The sequence below is a fragment of the Larimichthys crocea genome, chromosome XX (assembly GCF_000972845.2).
Source record: "Larimichthys crocea isolate SSNF chromosome XX, L_crocea_2.0, whole genome shotgun sequence".
In the NCBI taxonomy this organism is placed as follows: Eukaryota; Metazoa; Chordata; class Actinopteri; family Sciaenidae; genus Larimichthys; species Larimichthys crocea.
The window spans coordinates 5077323-5095656 of NC_040030.1; the positions used below are offsets into that span (position 1 = coordinate 5077323).

Consider the following 18334-nt stretch of genomic DNA (forward strand, 5'->3'; position numbering starts at 1 on the left):
ATCTTTGGTCTGTTTTAAATTTAAAAACAAGAATTTTTTATTTGTTATCATAATAAGATAACCGCTCTATGATTATCGAGCGAACGACGTGGTCGATCCCTGAAGCCCTGATGATGAATATTTATTGTTTTTTTACGGTTTTAAAGCTACTTCCTGGTGATGGAGGGGAAACATTGGGATGACTGATGCTTCGCCATCTGGATGTTTAGATGTTGGATGTTAGATGCTACGACATATGGACACACACACACACACACACACACACGCAAACACACACACACATAGGAGTCCGCTCTGCTATCCAGAAACATATGGTTCTTTGAGATAGAGTGGAGACAGACTGGGCCATTCTGTTGGATAGCACCGAGGGCCTCAACATTGTTAGAAGTGCTGCCAAACTAACTTCAGCACACACACACACACACACACACACACACACACACACACACAAACACAGTCTCGCCTCACTAGCTGCTTTGCTATTTGTTTCAATGGGAAGTGAAAGGCAGCGTTGGCGGCGTTGGTTCGTGTTCCTGCAGGAGAGGCGAGCTGCATTTTTTAACAGCGTGAAATGAAAATTAAGATACCTGTGAACTGTATTACTGCAGGCTTATTCAGCAACATTTGAACCGCAGCTTTGTTCATTCTACACTCGGCGTCTGTAGCTTTTTTGTCTGTTTGGTTGTCTCATTATGAAGATTACTTCACAAATTGATTTTTTTCCTTTATCTTCCCAGTTAAAAAGTCCCTTTATTTTAGAGCCTGGCCAGCCTATAAGCCTTAATGTTATCGTTATGAAGGGGGGAAAAAACGAGGCTCTCTTCTCGTATTATCACAAATTAAAATGTCTTTAGTTTAATTCATTCTCTGATGAAGGGCTCTCTTTAAACTCAGACAGAGCTCCAGCCTTTTTGTTATTATCCCAGGCAGTAATATGCTTTTCTCTCTGATAGATAATACAAGATTTCTGGCACTTTTTGTGAATTAATTGCATTTAATTAACATTGCAATCTCTTTGATACACTGGGGTTTTCTATAGTCGGGACAGAGTTTGTAGCACGATCACCTTCAGTTCATTGTGTGGATTGTTCGAAGGTACTTAGCATCCAAATATACGATTCTTGTTACTTTATGGAGGGACGATCAAGTTAGTTTGTCGTCTCTATGATGAGATATCTGCATCTGAAGGCAAAGGACTAAGATTTTGGCATTTGTAGTCTTCATCAATCACGTTTGAGCGGGTTTTTAGACAAAATAGGTGAAACCCATTGGTCAAAATGCTATCTTGGAACCAATCAGCTCTTGTTTGATGAAGATTTGGCTTTTTATTGGTTCAAAGAGAAGCTGAGATGTGTCCGTTTCATCGTTATCGCGTATCAAGTTGACTGATAAATAACTGGGTATGCGGCAACCCAGGAAACCCTGAAACATTGCCAGTTGCCCCAAATGGCAAAATCAGTGATAGCTGATGGGTTCCAATATTGGTTAGTTGGCAGTTGTACATGAACAAGAGTCTACAAACATGCAGCTGTGGCTCAGGAGATCAGATGATTGGTAGTTCGATCCAGTCTGCATGTCAAAGTGTCCTTGGGCAAGATACTGAACCCCAAATTGCTCCCGAAGGCTGCGCGATCAGTATGTCAGTGTGTATAAATGGTTAGATCCTGAAAACTGATGAGCATGGCAGCTATTACCATCAGTATATGAAGGGGTGAATGAGTAAAAGCGCCTTGAGTGGTTGAAGCTGTAGAGACATATCCAAAGCAATAAACATTTTAATACTTAAACTACATCAATCATCATGTTTTTATTGGTTTATTGTTCTTTTAGAGCCCCACCCTGTTACCACCATCCACACTCAACTTTTAATGACAATTCAACCGCTATCACTTCTCTAAAAATACCATCGTGCAGGACTGGTGGGATTACAAGAGCAGACGAGCTTAAAAAAACTATTAAACTGTAAAAACAGAATGTAAGTAACAATGCTGCAAGATGTGGCCACCTATTCCCCATGAGGACTTTTGAGAAAAAGTCTGGATTATTGCTCTTAAACTCCTCAAGAGAAGCCGACAGTGGGAACCTGAAATGTTTTCCTCTGCCGAAACACGATGCAGACCCTCTCTGGGCTAATTTGTAACAAATATGTCACCTGGTTTTGACCTGTAATTCAAGCACAACCCTCAGGCCAGTCATCAATTCCTGTTTTTGAGATATCGGATGACTCAAATTTACCCGAACTGATGTTCATGACTTATTTTTTGTTGTTTCTTTTCAGGCGGGTGAGGTGGTTGATGTCACCAGAGATCAACAGGCCTGAACACTAAACAGGTAAGGAAGGATCTCGCTGACTTTTATTCTGAAATCCCGTCATAAAAATGTTGTTTGCTGTCTCTGGGAAAACTCAGAAAACTAGTTTTTCTCTTTCACACAGTATTCATATCATTTGTCAGCCTCGCCCTCCCCCCTCCTCCGCTGTCATTAGAAAGCTTTGTGTGTTCTCATGAACGCCATTGGCTGTTTATTTTGGCGGCTTCACCCGCTTGTGTGTTTTCGTGCACATATGTGTGTGTGTGTGTGTGTGTGTGGTTGGTGGGGCAGGGGGTGGGTTAAGGGGTTAATTGGAGGCTTCAGGCCGTTTCTTAAGAAATGAATTCTTGCTGAGACTCTGCTGCCCCTCGTACAAACACTCTTCTCACATATCAGCCAATTACTGACACTACACCCTCTCTCTCTTATTATTTTTTCTTTTTCTCCTTTTATTTCAACCCCCTGCCAGCTTGAGGGTTTAATACACAAACACAACTGACATTATATTCTTCTAATACTCTGATAAGAAGTGTTGAGGTGCCTGCAATGGTCCAAACTTCTTTAAATGAGAGTTAAGACTCGTTTTTAACCCTAAAAACGAGCCTTAACTCTCATTTAAAGAAGTTTGGACCATCAGAAAAGTCCTCACAAAGATACAAAGAGCACACTGACTGGAGCTATAATTCATGTAGAACGGGGATTTAAGAAGTTAATCTTTATGTTATGCAGATGTCAATCTCAAATGGATAAAGGGATTATAGTAAGACCTTTGTTTATACACAAACACACATTAGAGGTCTTCAGGCCAGATCCATCAGAACCTCAACCACATGTCCCGACCTGAACTATGTCCACATTTCCTCGTCAGACTTTATTCTGGACCTGAAAACAGGGTGATTAAATTTTGATTGTGTCTTGTACCGTTAGAGCCTCTCCTTGTTGGCTTGGTGGCAGCAATTGTGGCTATGGAGATCCAAAAGTTGCCCCTACAAGCACCACTACAGTAAAACTAACTGGGGCTGGCAAACTCTGGGAACTGGGAGCCAAACTGGATGCCACCAAGCCATCACAGCTCGATCAAGGAGAATGGAGGATTTATCAATACGCTTGTCATGACATGATGGCGCCTTAAGTCTGAAGAAGCTGCCCACTCTGGGTCTATGATTGGTCATCAGCCATAACAACCTAAGATTTAACACTGGAGGAAACTTCAGATGCATCATGTTCACGAGGCCAGCGGCTCCTTGGACACCAGGTATCTAATGAAGTATGACTTTAAGGGTACTGGTATCATAATTTTGAAACAGTACCCAGGTCTATGCGCTATAGTTCAGTCATAACACAAACTGCTTTTAATGGATGAGTACATTTTTTTAACCGACCGCCAATAGAAACCATTTGTTCTGCCAACATTTGCAGCAATTTATTAGCTTTTCAGTTTCACTCTTTATTGTACTTCCATCTTTTGTTTCCACATAAAGAGCGTCCACAGAAGACGATAGGAGGACAAATAGCTTCATTGTCTTCTATGAGTTTGAATGGTAGACCACACCCAACATCCCAGCTGGGTGTGGTCCGAGTTTGGTCTGTTGGGCTCGCGGCCACACCCGGCTTTGATGTAGTTTGGTTCATAGTGCCACAGTACATCACTGCTGCAGGGTGTGGGAAAACAATGTCATCACCACATTATTAAACTGTTGTTGTTTTTAAGCAGCTTGGAAACATTCTGGATATTGATATGAATCATTTTTAGACACATTTCACCAAAACTGAGCCTGTGATTTCATGTTTTTTTTAAACTTTGGGGTCGCCACTTCAGTTTTAGATGAAAGTTTCTGTTTGAAGAATATTTTGCTGAACAGTATGAGGTCTTTCTGCGATTTTAGCAGCTCCGGTTTCAGACGCATCTGTCTTTAAGCCTTTTATTTCACCAAGTTCTCGCTAACGACTAAAAGATTTTCGTTTCTTAGCTTCCTTCCTCCGTCAATGTCCTCTTCGGTCCTTTCACCTCTGCCATCAGCTAACAGCAGCTACAGCAGCCGGAGGACATCAGAGAGGAAAACCAGAAAACATTTCCTCCATAAAATATGATCCAGTTTCACCAGAATCAGTGAAATAGTTGCTGCTGTGTGACTTGGTGCCGTAAAGCGTTACGTACTTCTCTGTGAGGACAGACGTACGAATGACAGAGACACCGTTCAGCTGATCACAGGAGTTAAAATCTGAAATGTTGCTTTAAGAGTTGATATATTAGTGAATGGAGGCCGCAGTATCTCTGCACTTAAGTTCATTCTGGGGGTGTTGCTGATTGTATTTAAATGTTTATACGCCAGGCGTTGTGAAAGAAGTCATTTGGCTTCCTTTAGCATCACTGATGGTCCTTTCTTTACATTATTATCTACTCTTGATGTGCAGAGACATTAAACTGCCGTAATGCTGAGTGACACATTTGAGTCTTTTTGTTTTTTTGTCTTGTTTGGTCCGACCTTTCAGAACACACGCAGGATGATGAAGTATGCACAGATTAACGAACCACCAGACCGGCTGCAGGGTCTGCAATGAGTAAACACTGTTTTTGTTTTTTGGCAGAAAAACATTTAATATTTCTAAACTAGTTTAAACTTTTAACATGTCTGTTTTAGTCCGCAGTTTCAGTCCAAATATTTTGCCTCACAGATTCATCCTGGACCAACATGAATCCTGTCCAGTTGATATAAACGTTTCTATGATGAGCTTCTGTCTGCCAGCTCGCATTAAAGTGCGTCTCTGCAGTTTGTGTGTGTCTCTTTCTACGCTTCTCCTTCTGTCTTCCATCAATCACTGTTTCCTTCTTGCCTCCATGTTCTCAATATCTAATTCCCCCGCTGTTGTGTTCTTCCATGTGTGTTTTTTCTTTTTTTTTTAAATAGTTCTTGTTCCCATAAACTGCTCCATTTTCTCAGCCATCCATGGGAGCTTGTACCTTGTCACTCTCTCAAATCTTATGAAAGCAAATACAAGCTGTGTGTGTGTGTGTGTGTGTGTGTGTGTGTGTGAGAGAGTTTTAAGATATCATTTTCTCAGGGTCAAATCATTCATCTCCTTCTCATATTTGAGGTGTACCATCTACGGCTGATAAGTCCCGCTCAGCTCAGGTTTATTCTTTTGGTTTCCGTCAGCAGTTTGCATGTCTGATTCCTCCTGAACAAATAGTGCAAACTGCAGTTTGTTCATATATATATATATATATATATATATACTATATTAATATCTATATATATATATAAGCTCAGATATGTTCCTTTGTCTACGTTCATCCACCAACCTCAACTGTAATTACAACTCTTAGAGTAGAAATCTGAAATCTAATCCTAAGACTAAACCCAAAAGTCCTAAATATAAACGAGCAGGGCTGCAGTGATTTTAGACTTTAGTCAGACTTCGGTTACAAAAATAAAGACTCGACATTTGATTGGAACCTGACTGCTCTGCGACAGAGAAAGGACTCGGGCTCAGATATGACTTGAAACTGAAGGATGTGAAACTTGACTTGAGACTTTTTACTTTTTTAAGACCTGTCTTGATTGACTTGAGATATTTATTTTCTTCTCGATTGGACTCGGCTTGAGTACGTCTTAGTATGTTCTGATTTGAACTTTTCTTAATGACTCAGCGATTGCGTTGACAGGACGTGATATTTGACTCTGACTTGCCCGACTTGTGTCACTCAGTCTCGTTTCTGAACTCTGCAGCGACTCTCGAGTAATTAAAACAAACAAACATTTTTTAATAACTTCATTGGACAGACGTGAACTCGGAAAACTGAAAAACACAGTTTGCTTTAATAAAATGTTGAGCCTGAGTCGGAGAAACGAGCTCTCAGCAGATTCAGTCCAGAAAATATGGACACTGACCCTCTCGATCAGTCAGAGTGGTGGATGATTAATACGAGCAGAGCTTCAGGAAACACGACATCCAAGAGAGTTTTCATCAAGTCGTCTCTCTTTCACTTCACTGTTCATCTTCTTCATCACTTCATCACTTACCTCACCATGTCTGCTGCTGTGTGTGTGTGTGTGTGTGTGTGTGTTTCTGTGTGTGTGTGTGTGTGTGTTTGTGTGTGTGTGCCTGGCAGTCTGACTGTTGTGTTTGGATTTAATCCCAGAACTGTATCACTGCATGAAATGTGAGGTGCGTGGGTTTGACTGGACTCCATTTTTGTCTTCACACACACACACACACACACAGATGGTGAACATCTCCTTAGATTTGCCAAAACTCAGTGTGAGTCCATCTTTGTCATTATTTGCGCCTATAATCAGCTCATTAATCCATAGATCTAATGATACAAAGAGAGAGAGAGAGAGATTTCAGTAAGGGAGATGTGACTGCATCTTCAACCAATACCGTGCCTGACTGGAACTAAGGGAGGAAAGGAAGAATGAAGGACACATGGATGGAAAGAAGGGAGACAGAAGGAAGGATGGAAGGAAAGGAAGGAGGGAGAAAGGGAGGAAAGAAGTCAGGAAGGAGGGAACAAACGAAGGACAGAAGGAAAGAAAGAAAGACAAAAAGAAGGAACAAGAAAGGAAAGAAGGAAAGAGAGAGGCAGAGTTGAGGACTTTTATCAGCTGCCAACTGGTGCTGTGGTGTGTTTATGTGTGTGTGGTGTGATTGAATAGTTTCGGGATCACTGCCAGTGTGTGTGTGTGTGTGTGTGTGTGTGTGTGTGTGTGTGTGTGTGTGTGTGTGTGGGGCGTGGGTGAATGGATGCTCATGTGGTTTTCTTCGTATTTTCTTTTGTGTGTTGGCCGGCAGACTTTCTCTGGCTTCTGTCTCTTCACATGGTGGAAAAGCTTCAGACTTTTTTTTTTTTTCGTTTAGCTGTTCTGGGATCAGCCCAGAGACGACGACAGAGTTTGGTCTGCCTCCCATCGTTCAGTTCAGTGAACTTCTGCAGACGTGTGTTAGTTTAGTAACTTCTGCTTTTGAAGATGCCGTAGGAATTCCTGTTTTCCCGCCATGGGAGCTGCTGGTTGCTATCAGCTCGTCTTCTCTTTAAAGACTTTGTCAGGAGAACATCTGGTTCGAGTTTTGTTTTTCTTCTGAGTGATTTTGTGCTTTTTCCTTCAGAAAATCTGTTCCAACACCCGATTTGTGTTCACAGTCAGTCCAGTTTAACCAGGCGTGATTTACTGTCGCGATACGAACGCAGCTTCATGATATTATTTTGCTTTTTCCTGCACGTTAAAACAATGTTTGAACAGCGAGCCGTTGCCGTGATGTAACTCACATGTTTCAATCACTGTCGTCGTGACAGCTCCCTTAAAAGTGAAGCCAAAACATCTGGATCGCTCCCGGCCACAAACCCCAAATCAAACGTCGTCAAATAACGATGGTTTCAGTCATTTTAGGTCGCTCTTTAGTTTTGTCAGGTGTTCGTTTGGTTTTAATTAGTTATTTGATGCTGTAAAACGGGAACTTTTACACAATGATTGAATTTAATCGCAACTGAGTTGTCCGGCGGTGACAAAACTTCGATTGACTGTCGCCGGGATATATGGACTTTTTTAAGATATCAAAGAGTTGACCGGCCAATGACGTGGCTGCTCTCACCAAAAACAACCCTCAGTCGGTGTTGTCCAAGTTCCTGTTGTTTAATTTTTCCCATCGCAGGAATATTTTTTGTCATTTTGGCGGCAATTGGCATGAAGGCAACAAAAACAAAGACTGACGTTAACGTGACCCAGAATGGAGTTACTTCAAACGGTAGAAGGACGCCAACCAGCCAAAACAAAACGAGGATCTCGTGCCTAGAAGATGGACAACTTCTGCTGCGTGGACGAGCTTTGGGTTTGAAAGGACGCCGACCACAAAATTGTACTTTGCAATGCAATATTCAGAAATCCAAAGTGGTCATTTTCTATAGACTATTTATCATCCAACACCTCTACTACAAATTCTATTATAAATGGGGAAAAAAAGGAAAAATACAGAGCCGCAGATGTCTGGAAGATGCAGACAATATGGCCCGAAGTGTCTTTTGACAGCAGCCGTGAAGGAAATTGGGCCGTGGAACTGAGAGGCAGATCGTTGATCGATCAGGTGATTAATCAGGTGTCACCAACTGACAAACGGCGTGCCAGAATCTGTACAGTCTCAGCCTCGGCTTTAGGAAAGCTGGAAGATGTCCAGCTCAACACTGAGTACCTGCTCCGGAGCAGTTTGGGGTTTATGTAGTCTTTGTCTCAAAAAGCACCTCAGGGTCAAGAACTGCTTTAACTTTGCTGCCAGTCCAGATGCCAGAACTGATGACCTCCTGGTCCTCTCTAGCCTTTAGGCCAGCACTGCCCCCTTTTTAGTAATCAATGTTGAACTCCTCGCCTTCCTGTAGCATTTTATTTAAAGTAAAACTTACTTTAAATGACACCAACTATTTCACTGATTCTGGTGAAACTGGATCATATTTTATGGAGGAAATGTTTTCTGGTTTTCCCTCTGATGTCCTCCGGCTGCTCCGCCTCAACTCTCTGTGATTTACAGAGTTTATGATGGACAGTGAAGTAAACTGCTGACAGCTGTAGCTGCTGTTAGCTCATGTTATCTCAGTTTGTTAGCTCGGAGCACCAGGGGAGTGTTTGTACCGCAGGCATTTTGGATGTGGAGGAAGAAGAAGAAGAGGTTTACAGGGAATCTGACAGTGTCGTGCCAGAACCAGAGCCGGGCCAGCAGCCTCTATGGACATAATGGCAGAGGAGAAGAGTGTGAAGAGGATGTTGGCAGAGGAAGCTAAGAAGAGAAAAAGGAGGGAGTGAGCGAGCAAGAAGTAAATCTGGGACTGACTTTGAGTCGTTGGCAGTCTGGATTATTCTTCAGAGTTTTCTGACGGACAGTGAAGTAAAGTGTAGCTGCTGTTAGCTCAGCCTGTTAGCTGGGCTGTGCGCTCAGAGCAAGCAGGTTTTCAGGCCTAGGACAGTAGGTGCATGGAGCCAGTGTCGTGCCAGAACAGGAGCTGGGCAAGCAGGCAATGTATCCAGACTCTGAATCCCGAAAGTTTGCATCTCTCTAGTAGTTTTACACAACGCTCTCTCAACTTTGAGATACGATTGCAATGTTTTTGTTTTTCTCTTTACACACTTCAGCTTCTTTAAGTGTTTTTCAGTCGAGTTAATGTAGCAAAAAAGAGCAGAAACTCTCCCGGCACAGCCAGTTTCTTTTCGCCTCACACGGTTTATTCCAGAGAAAAACATAAAATATCATCAACATGCGGCGGCTGAATTATCTGCTGCTGTTACACAGCGCTGAGCTACAGACGTGTTTCCTGTTTGTTGAAGTTTTCTCCTCTTCGCTGTTCGCTTGGCTCGTGTTTGACCTGCAGGAATCCATCACTCAGATATTATTAATCATCGCTTTTATCATGCATGCCCCGTCTGGGATGCAGCGCTCGCTTACTGCTGATTCTCCTTCCTCGTTTTTATTAGTTTTGCACGGCCCGTAGTCGCCCTCGAGTCATCGATATTTATATATTTTTGGGTATGTCATTGAATATATTTACCGTGGTCTTGTGCACGCACTATGCACAGTGGCGCTTTCTTGTTACCCGGCGAGACTCGACTGTTTCACTTCCTTTTGATTCCTTTTTGATCACAGAAGTAGCTGAATCAGGAATACCTGCAGCTCATTTTTATTATACATGAACTCTGAAACGCTGGCAGGCTCGGAGAGAAGAAGTGAAGAGGAGGAGGTGGAGGAGGGAAAGTACTGAAGCAGGCTCTCTAAGCTGTCTGCTGCATTTAAGCTTTTATGGACAACAGCAGGGATCCTCCCTGCCTCTGATGACTTTAACAGCTTACTTCACTGCTCTCCACAGCCTCTTTTTCTATTATTCTCTTCATTCCTGACTTACAAAATGGACTCTGTATATGCGAGTGTGTGTGTGTGCAACAGGTTGAGGTTTAATGTCTTTCCCAGCTGCAGAGTTTTACTGACTCATAGTGATACAGTGGGTGACAAGTGTCCTCTTTCCTGGCACAGAAACACGTCTTTGTAACATTCTTGTTGCGTTACATCCACGTCTGAAGACACGTGAGCGTCTTTTAAAAACAGATTTTCTATTGGATTAACAGACTCTGACTGTTTTCTTTAAAAGCACGTTCTGTCCGGACGCGTCACAAAATGAAGTTGACCTCGGAAATCACGCCTGAGTTCGACTTGCTGGAATTTTTCTGGAGCGTTGACACACAAATCGTGTTCAGCTCATCAGTTACAACTCTCGTTACAGCCTTATTCATTTGATTCATTACATCACGATAAAAAGCTGTTTTGCTTCAGTCGTTGGTTTTTATTCCTCCCTGCCGAGCACTAACGTTTCGTTGGGTTGAAGTTAAAGAGTCTGTGATTCATCTACTTGAAATTTGCCTTTGGTTTTTTACGTTGGCTTAAATGTTGAACTTGATTCTTCACCTTGACGTTGGAAATGTTGGATAAATAATTCACGTATTTTTGTGACAAGTGAGCTTCAACTGGTGAAATCCATGAGGTGTGGCTGAAAGGTTCCTGAACTTTCCAGTAAGTAGATGTCGATCCAGAGTTCATCTTAGATTTTAACGTCTTTAGTCGAAAACTGTTATTTTGTTTCAGTCCAGGATGAGTCGTCACATGTCTTTAATGGAAGGTTCAATGTTCTGCTGCTCTTCAACAATAAAAAACATGTTTAGAACATTATATTTAATCTAATCTAATTAATTTACCCGTGGTCGTCCCGATCCTGTCGTACTGTGGACGCTCTGGACATCTTCAACCTTCTCCCAGCAGCAGAATCAACCCGTTGGAGAGATCCGCAACATTCAGTCATGACCATTGCTGCTGCTGTAAATCAAAAAGTTGGCGGTTCGTGTGTCGGTTCAGGTCGTTGTTGGGTTTGTCTGGTCTGATCAACATATTGTCAGTTTTTATTATTATCAAGGGTGAATTAGCAGCTCGTCATCGTCTCGTTTTGGAAAAAGGCTCATTGACGAACAAAGACTTTGAGCCGACCTGTGAGGCTGACTTCATGTTTTTTAACTGCAGCATATATATAATCCAAACTTTGGTTTTTCATTTTTAAAATTCTGCATCAGAAAACCAAAAACGATGTTCTTACAGAAGCACAGTGAGCTCAGTTGACCTCAAATCTCAGAGAGATGACTCAACGGTCAGCAAGGCTCTGCTCATGAATTCTGGTCATTTCATCTCATTATATTATCATTATTATTATTTTTATTATTATTCCTCTGGGATTTAATTAAGTTCGTACACAGCACGTTATCTGTAGCCGGTCTGTTTGTGGTCACGGGGGTTGGACTTCCTCTCTCCTGGGTGTCTCCTTTGATGTTTGACTGACGGGTTGTTAATTAGCTCGTTAAACGTTAGAGATTGTCTGACCTTTGTCTGTCTGTCTGGCGGCGTGAGGAGCGTTACATGAGACGTGCGTCGAACGATTTCACGATCACGTTTGAGATTTGAGCAGCATCCTCATTTTTAGAGGTGAGACGACGGACGAACTGTTTGTTGGACGTCTTTTTTTGACATTTATAGATCAAACATCGTCATCAGTTGAACGGAAAATGAACTGACTGATCAGCAATAGATAGTTGGAACCCTAAATATTCGTGTTTTAGTGTTTGTATGTGGCGGTACAGTGGCAGTCTTAGCTGCGCTTGGTTTGATCTGCATGGAGGCAATTTAAGCCACACGGGAGCCGAGAAGATTTGAAGTTTATACAGCATCGTCAAAATTAATGAACTAGGATGTCTCACACACACACACACACACTTAGACACACAGTAACACACACACACACAGCCATGTAATGAAAGAGCATAGACAAATCAAGTGAAGTGACATGAAAAGCTTCAGGATAATTACAAACACAAACGTCTTTCTGTCAGAGCTGCCGCGTTCGTCCTTTCAGACGACTTCCAAACTCCTGCATGTGTGTGTGTGTTCATGTCTTCAACTCATGTATTGTGTGTGTGTTTGTGTGTGTGTGTGTGTGTGTGTGACGAGGCCGTGGCCCGTAACAAATGAGTGTTTCGTTTTTCATCTGGAAGCGTGGATGCCTTCAGCGTGCGCTCCTCATTCAGATATTCTTCGGGAGCATCTGTGAGGATTTAATGGAAGAATAAAATTATTCTCTAAAGATTATCTTCCCTCAGAGCGTGTGTGTGTGTGTGTGTGTGTGTGTGTGTGTGGGTGTGTGTGTGTGTGTGCGTGTGTGTGTGTGCGTGTGTGTGTGAACAAGAGTGCACTTCGTCTTTTCAGCTATTCAAACATTTTCCAAAAGCTTCAGGAAGGATTGAGTCAGATAATGAAACTGTTTTCTAAAGAGCGTCTCCCCTCTTCACCCACGTCTTTGCTACAGGCTGGATTTTTAATCTCCTGGATCATTTTTGATCCCTTGAATCATTCACTGTCATAATTTCGGATCAAACTACTACTCTAGTGCATCCTCGTCAAATTTTGTTTGTTTTCTCCGCCCTTCTTTAAATTTGCGGCGTCGTGCGAGTCAAAGCGACTTTGCATGTTTTGTTCATCAGGGTGTTTGTTGGTCCTGAGAAAGTCTTAAAACATCTTTTACGACTAACTCGAGCCCGTTAAAACTCTTCAACGCACTTAAATTGTTGCGTTTTCATCGTAAATTCTTGTTCTGTGTATGAGTTTTGGAAGTTCACTGATGTGATGTGATGGTGAAATATCAGAATCGGAATCAGCTTCATGGACAAGCAGATTTTCACAGAAAATTAATTTGACGAAAACGATCAAAATGAAGAAAGCGATTGGGGCAAGAGTCGTGAATAAATTTGGAAATTTACAATCAAAATGTGTAAAATATAAATATATTCTTAAATAAATGAATGAAATGTGCAAATATTACCTAAAAGTGTTCACAGTAGATTAGAGATTTGCAAAAAATATGCATTAATATGACGTCAGATTGGATGTGGAGACTCTTTCAGGTAGAGTTTGGTAACCATATTTCTGCTGCGGGAATTATCTTCGGCAACTAGGAAACTGTGGAGGAACTTTCCACGACATGGACCAGGATCTAAAAGGAGTTGCAGGGAAAGTACATGAACCTACAGGACTGAACATCTCTGAGTCTACAAACAAACCGCTTTGTCTTTGTTCATTGTGCTTCGACGCATCAACGTGAAGTTACAGAAGAAAGTGCATGACGTGATTCTCATGTTAGCGGACTAATTTGTCTAATCTGCAGCGAAAACAGAGGCAGCAACCACCTGAAGGATTCATCGTTCCTCTGACTAAAAGTGTTTTCAGGCGGTTTTGGTCTAGACGGACCAAAGCATCTGAAGAGGGGTGTTTCAAAGAGTTTGTTTGCAGAACCTTTCTGCAGGGAATATCGAATGGATCATTGGTCAGTGACTCCAAGTTACAGTTTGTAAAACCAACAAGCCAATCAGCTGATAGATGGTGCCCTTTTTAAAAATGTTTTCACTCGTAAAGACGGCCAAAAATGTGATTTTATTCTCAGAGAGATGTTGGTGTTGAAATCAGTCTGGCAGCAGAGCTCTGGAGCCTGGAGGTGACTGCTCGTCTGTGTAAAAATAAATAAAAAATAACACACCAACACGGCTCCGAACAGGCAGCGGCAGTGAAAGCAGCAGAAAATGTGATGTAAATAGTTTTAGTCGCCCGAGACGCTTTGCTGCCTTTAAATCACGTCGAGATTGGATTGAGAAAGGGAGCGCTAACAGACTCTTATTATCAGCAGGCGAGTAGATGACTCTGTGTGTCCTGAAGCCACCCGATAGCTACGCTCTGATGGGTTTTTGTCTGCCGCCAAATACCCGTCCACTTCCCCCCTGAAATAAATTGCAGTAGTAGGAGGACTTCATTCGCGGCGACTCGCCGCTCAAAGTCTCTCGACGTCCTCTGATGTAAACCAAACCTTGCAGAGGGGAAGAAGAGGCTTTGTTCTCGTCACAGCACTTCTGTCTGAATCACAGCTCATCGGCGGTTTCATCTCTCTGGGCAGGACCTCCATTAAAGATGAACAGTGTGTCGCCGGTTGCATAAGAGGCTTGAACTGCTCTTAAAGCTGAGTTTGCTTTGACGGATCGTCGCAGAGTTCACGGCTCAGGATGGGAACTCTTCCCTCTGGCTACAGGTGGCTGTGAATCCTAAGATGTGCCGGTCGCTATCAGCAGTTCAGTTATATTACATTCTGATGAAACTCTGAGTAATGACGCATCTGACCGCTCTGCTTCCATCATCACCTCGGCCTCCGGTTACATTTCCCCAAATCTCAAAGTGGTGGCTTGTGATGTAAAACGCAGCGTCGAGGCTGAAACTGAAACAGACTTTTCCTGGATCTTCTACCTACAGAACTTTATCCTTAAAGGGAAATCTTCCCTTGAGATTATCTTTGTGTAATCTGTTCTGTCTTGTGCCATTCCTGCCTTTTGATATGTGCAGATCATCCATGAATGAGCTCAATGACGGTGCTACGAGAAGCTGTTTCACAATAAAAGCCTGACCGTGGTTTTTCACGATACGTGCAGGAAGTCCTGAGAAGATCGTAGAGTTGACTCGTCCATTCTTCTCTACATTGACATTGCATTGATTCTTTTTATTTGAACCTTGACTTGGATGAAGAATTACACCTACACTTTTAGTATAAAAGCTTTAATACTTGGGCGGTCAAGCAAAAAAGTTTTTAGGCAGTCCTCCCAAGAAAAACAACAAATAAAAACAATGACAAATCTCTTCAAAGTCACGTTATAGAGAGGCAAAGCACGATGGACGACTTCATTTCAATCACAATACGTACAGTAGTCGATGGTGAGAGATCCTGTTGGCACTGTGCCATGAATTAAACACATATTTGTCAATTCAAAAGGTCATTTTGGAGGTCAAGAAAGTTGCAGTTTGTCTTGAAATTGTTGAAGTATAAGACGGCGAGACACCCAAAATCTTCAACGTCACGTCATGACTTGCTTTTCACCTCTTGTACAACTTTTTTTGTGAAAACATGCCGAGGTTATAGCAATGCTGGCGTCGCGTTCGATCACCGAGAGGAAACTTTCCCATCTTCACGACAGATTGTGACTTTCTTGGCTTGCACAATTGTCTTTAATAATGGCAAATCTGATACATGTAATCAATGGCACCGTTCAAACAGGATTTGCATTGACTACCTTACATATTTAAGAAATAAGGTCCCATCAGGACACCGGGAAGTCTATCAAAGAGCGATAACGTCTACGTAGGGTGGATGAACTGGCGAGTCAACCAAACAGTTTAATGCCGCTGTTACCTTCCTGTTTCCAACTGACAGTCAACGCTGGATACTTCCTTAAAAATGACCTCGGGCTGTTTCTGAACCTTAACCACGTGTTTATTATTGAAACCATGACGACGAAGCTCCCAAGAACCTCAAGAAAGAATCCAGACCACAATGTTTCTCTAACCATCACAGTCCTCAACCTTCAACCATTTATTTATTTCAGCTTTCAGACAAAACAGAGGGTTTGTGACTGTTTCCTGGTGGAGATTTGTATGTTTTCGTGTGACTTTATCATCATCGCTATCCGGGATATTTTCTCGGATTACCGTGATATATTTTGTCCTCTTCCTCATTCACTTTCCCCTCCTCCTCCTCCTCCACTCTTTTCCCTCAGCCCTCTGGCTCGCGTCTCTTCCCTTCCCCTCTGGACCGGCCTGGATCAGGAGGATTACAAGGGTTTTGTGTTTCAGCGGGGAGAAAGATGAGGAGGAAGAAGAAAGATAAAGAGGGCAGCTGAAAAAGGAGGGGTGGGGATGATGAAGAGGAGGTGGAGGACGAGGGGGAACATGTTTGTCCGGGCGAGAGAGGAAGAATAAAAGAGGGGAAGGAGGGAGGAGGAACTGCGGGGGTTCTTGTTCGTCTTTCAGCACTCTTTCTTACTTTGGTCGTCTTTCTTCGCCCTCCCTCGCTCACGAAGCTCAGGCTTCAGTGTGTTGACACACACACAGCACTGAGTGCCTCATTAAGGCAGTCGAGTGTGTTCTCGGACTCTCTATTCAGACTTCAGGATTGGAAACACAACACCAGACACACCCCTCACTGTGAGAGTCAATACACACCCTCATAGTCTCCCCAGCTGAACTGGCATCCTGTCTTTTTTTGTCCTCACGTTAAATTGTATTTGTATTGGCGGAGCCTCGAGCTCGTTTCCCTCTTTATAAACCATCAATCAGAGGAGATTATGATCCGAGAGCAGCAGTCAGACAGTTAGTGACAGCGAGGGGGAACAAAATGGAGTCGAAGCGGTAGATTTGATGGCGCGGGAGATAAATTATAGGAGTTTGATTGCGGTATTAGAGCTGTAATGGTTGTCATAACTTTTATGGAAAAACATTTAGCATTACCTTGTATGAATATGATGTTTTATAAGTTTACACATGCAGATAATTCAGTCGGATTTCAGCTTTTAAAAAATGTTTTCACCCACCATCTTGGCAATCCTGCTTCTTCCTCTGTCGGGTAATCTAACAATGAACAAAGACGGCGATCATTGGCGAGCTGAACGACGCCTGGTTCCTCAAACAAGACACCTGTAACCTGTCAATCAAAGCGTCTACGCTCTTAAATATTACAAAGTGTTGTCAGTTAGCACAAAAAGTACTACAAGCGTTCTTATAAAGTATCACAAAACTTTGGAGAGTCTGTCCAACATCATCCTGGATACTTGTGAATAAACTTCAGTTAACTGGTGTTTGACTGGGAGCCGTGAGGTCTAAAAAAATAAAATGATAATCAGGCACACATACACCCTCTTCCCATCAACTTTGCTCTGTGCATGTGTTAATACCAGCGTGCCAGGCAGACTAAATCAAACAGGATTAGATGGACAGGACATATTAATCCACCCCACACTGCGAAAGGCTGAATCCATCTTAAGGATTAGTTATGAAAAATGATATTTACTCAAACCCAATCAGACCGATCTACGGCCGGGCAGAGGGAAATAAATATGGCTTCCAGTGGAAAAATAAACACGTAGAACTCGATTCAGCAGCCTGAAATTTAGACGGCGAGTTTCCGTTTGTGCTGCTCCAGTTTTTTTCTGTCTGTTTGGAAGATGAAGGAGCGTTTCAACCGTAAATTATCACGTTCTTGGTAGCTCGTATTTGTTGTTCACAACTATCTCAATTAATCACAAATGTAATCACCGCTAATTGCATATTTAATCACATGTTGGAAAAACAAATGCTGCAGCTGTTTGATTACAACGGCATTAGCTCGGTGCTGTGAGGAGTCCTCGGCGATGAAATACAAAATGTTAAGAGGCTCATGTACGGATTCAAAATCCACCTGAAGTGGTTGATCATCAGCAGCACACGTCGAAGATGTTAATGTAGGAGCTACTTTCTTTCTATCGAACGTATCCCTGCAGAGAAGGAGGCGTTCGATGTTGGGCTGCAGGGTTGTGCTGAACGTAACTGTGAAACAATCGGAAAATAACTTTTTATTATGCTGATTCACCGACTTTATCGATGCCGGCGCTCTCTCGCTCTCATTCACTGTCTACGTCGCTTGACCGCTCTCAAAACTTTAGACACAAACAAAGTCAAACTTGTTCATGTTTCTTTATTTACAGCGTACAATACAAGTCAGACAGATGTAGAAGCTGGTACATGATGCCAGAACACAACAGGGAGAGTATCAGAGTTTAGTTTAGTCTCAGTTTCAGAGACATTTCAGGCTGACTGTGGAGGTTTCACAGGTCTGAGCGTCTGATTGGCTAAAATAAATGAAAAAAACTGCCTTAAGTTTGAATGATTTAAGTTTAAATGATTAAAAATATCAACAACTTTATGAAATCAGGCGTCAAAATCAGGTAAAAATGAATTCTCAGCTCCAGGACTGTGAGGGGGCGTGTCCTCTGAAGGTGGCCTCAGCGTGTCATCGAGCCGCCCTTTAAGGACCGCCCACAAAAATCCTGGACTGAAAACATTTGAACCTCTAACTCCACATTTCAGTAACATATCATTCAAAGTC

General features: G+C 42.5%; 1 protein-coding gene across 2 annotated transcripts in view; it reads left to right on the plus strand.

The window, feature by feature from the left end:
- plxnb2a.1 (plexin b2a, tandem duplicate 1) overlaps nucleotides 1–18334 on the plus strand; it is a 178564-nt gene that overhangs the window by 73982 nt on the left and 86248 nt on the right. For both annotated transcript variants that reach the window (XM_019263568.2, XM_019263567.2), the window contains one exon: nucleotides 2279–2331. The gene's annotated coding sequence lies outside the window, so the exon portion shown is untranslated. The remainder of the gene's footprint in view (nucleotides 1–2278; nucleotides 2332–18334) is intronic.